Here is a 2,500-nt window from a genome sequence, read left to right as displayed (position 1 = left end):
AGGTTTCATTAACACTTAGGCACACTGCAAGCTCCAATTCCCTCTGCCCCGACTCTTATTTTTTACCAAGCGAACGCTAGATGTGACCGATTGTTTCTCGTGATGTGTATTGAATGTGGGGTGATGGTGACTGGCTAAGTGGTAGAGTGTTTCGAAGAGCATATTTCGACACACTATATATGGGTTAATAACAGAAAAGCTTATAGTGTGTGAAATTGAGCGGCTGATCAACTAATCAGATGTATTATACAAATGTAAGTTGTTTCTGATGTAGAAAATACTTTATTCAAATATGTATCAAAGGTTATATTTTCATATCAAAATTAAATTTTACATTAAGATTAAAATCATGCATATAAAAATGAAGAAATGGAAGTTTTAAATTTGCATAATGACAGACAAAGTCACTGATAAATTATATAAAAAATTATTCATAAATAGGAATGAGGGCGAGAAAGACCTGACGAATGTATCTGACTGTATACTGTTATATTAAACAGTATTAACTGTGTATTTGCTGCATTTGCGTGTGCGTATGTGTGTGTGTGTATGTAAATGAATGATTGCCTTTTATCTACACATGTTTGAGTGTACGTGTCTGCAAACTACATGCATGAATTTATGCCTGGGTAAACATGAATCCGTTCGCATACGAGTGTGCATGAGTGTACGTGTGCGTGAGCGTGCATGCGTGTGCGTGTTTCGATGGGTCACACATCTAGCGGCTGGCTACGACCACCACCTTTGAGGAGGGCGATAATCTCAGGGATGCCAGAACCTGTAGAGGCGAAAATACTTGTGGACTCATTGGTTGTACACTAGAAATTCGCCCTTATTGCAACGAGGGAACAGATCTTTTATGAAACACTTTGACACACATTCTATTTCTAATTACAAAAAAATATATATGTACATAAATATATTAACCACGTAATCCACAAACAAACTAGTTCATTTTTTTTTTTTTTTGCACAAGTCAAATCAATTGAAGATTATTAATATCTGGAACAAGCCAAAAAAAATATATATACCGCTTAAATAGAAAATAAAAATAAAAAATAAAAAATAAAAACAGAGCATCTAAAAGCAACATTTACTTCAAAAGTGCATTAGAAAGTGCAAATCAAGAAAAGACGTTTAGCCTTACCATATATAATTATATATCCATACACACACCTATATGTACACACTCTTTTAATGAATTTATGATACAGATATAATATATATACATAAAAAAGATTGCAACCGTAACATCAAAAGAATATTGCAAAACTAATATGGCAATATTAGTTTATCAATAATTAAAAGATTCATCACCATGCTACTCTACGTTAAATGCTAATAGTGCTAATAATTTCTCTACAACAGAAAAATACTAAGATCTACTCTGTAAAAAAAAGGTAAAAGTTTAATCATTTCATTCAAAAAAAGCAAAGGATATTGTAGTCCTTCCTTAAACATCTATCAACATCAAAAGACACACACACAAAAATAATCTAAATCTAACTTATCAAAAATAAGAACTATAGATAATAATAATCTTATAAATCGTGTTGGCAAAAAAAAAAAAAAATCAAAGACGAAAATACACCAACACATCAACTTTACTTAGAAACCATTCGTAGGACTTAGTGAAGCGATAGTCCGGTAGTTCGTAGCCCCGACTAGACAGAATAGAATAATAGTCCTAAAACATCAGACACAGTAGACTATATAGTAAAGAACAGTACTGGATGGGAAGGAGGAGTTATGAATAAAAAGAGAGAGAGAAAATGAATAAAAAGAGAGAGCGAAAATGAAAGAGAGAGAGAGAGAGAGAGAGAGAGAGAGAGAGAGAGAGAGAGAGAGAGAGAGAGAGAGAGAGAGAGAGAGAGAGAGAGAGAGAGAGAGAGAGAGAGAGAGAGAGAGAGAGAGAGGAGAGAGAAGAGAGAAGAGAGAGAGAGAGAGAGAGAGAGAGAGAAAGAGAGAAGGAGAGAGAGAGAGAGAGAGAGAGAGAGAGAGAGAGAGAGAGAGAGAGAGAGAGAGAGAGAGAGAGAGAGAGAGAGAGAGAGAGAGAGAGAGAAGAGAGAGAGAGAGAATGGATAGGAAAGAGGTAGAACAAATAGAAGAGAAGGGATAGGATAGAATCACATTAGATTAGGGGGAGAGGAGGGATGATGATGGCGAATAAAATGGAATAAAGAGAAGAGGAGGGAAAGAACAGAACCAGGAGAGATAGGAGAGATAATGATAGTGAATAAAAGAGAAACAGCAGAATGAATGGGACAGAATAGAATAAAAAGAATTGGAGTTTATCTTATTCATTATTCTATCAATGTATGACATAAACAGGTCTCTGATTTTCTTTTTCTTTTTTTTCACCCTGACCCGAAGAAAATCTATCGCTCGTCGCAACACAGCACAGCAACGTAAGCTCTGCCATGTTGATATGTCTCAGTCCCCCCTTAAAAAAATGTATATAATTGAATTAAAATTGAAATTGGGGAAAAAATAAAAGATA

At 34.8% G+C, this 2,500-nt stretch overlaps 1 protein-coding gene across 3 annotated transcripts in view; it reads right to left on the bottom strand.

Moving 5' to 3' along the window:
* Positions 1–2,500, bottom strand: part of LOC122258454 (chloride channel protein 2) — a 107,922-nt gene that overhangs the window by 56,496 nt on the left and 48,926 nt on the right. The window lies entirely within an intron of this gene.

This window comes from Penaeus japonicus, unplaced genomic scaffold (assembly GCF_977035675.1).
Source record: "Penaeus japonicus unplaced genomic scaffold, GWHDUDI00000001_assembly GWHDUDI00000023, whole genome shotgun sequence".
Lineage (NCBI taxonomy): Eukaryota > Metazoa > Arthropoda > Malacostraca > Decapoda > Penaeidae > Penaeus > Penaeus japonicus.
This window is presented reverse-complemented; position numbering and strand designations above follow the sequence as displayed.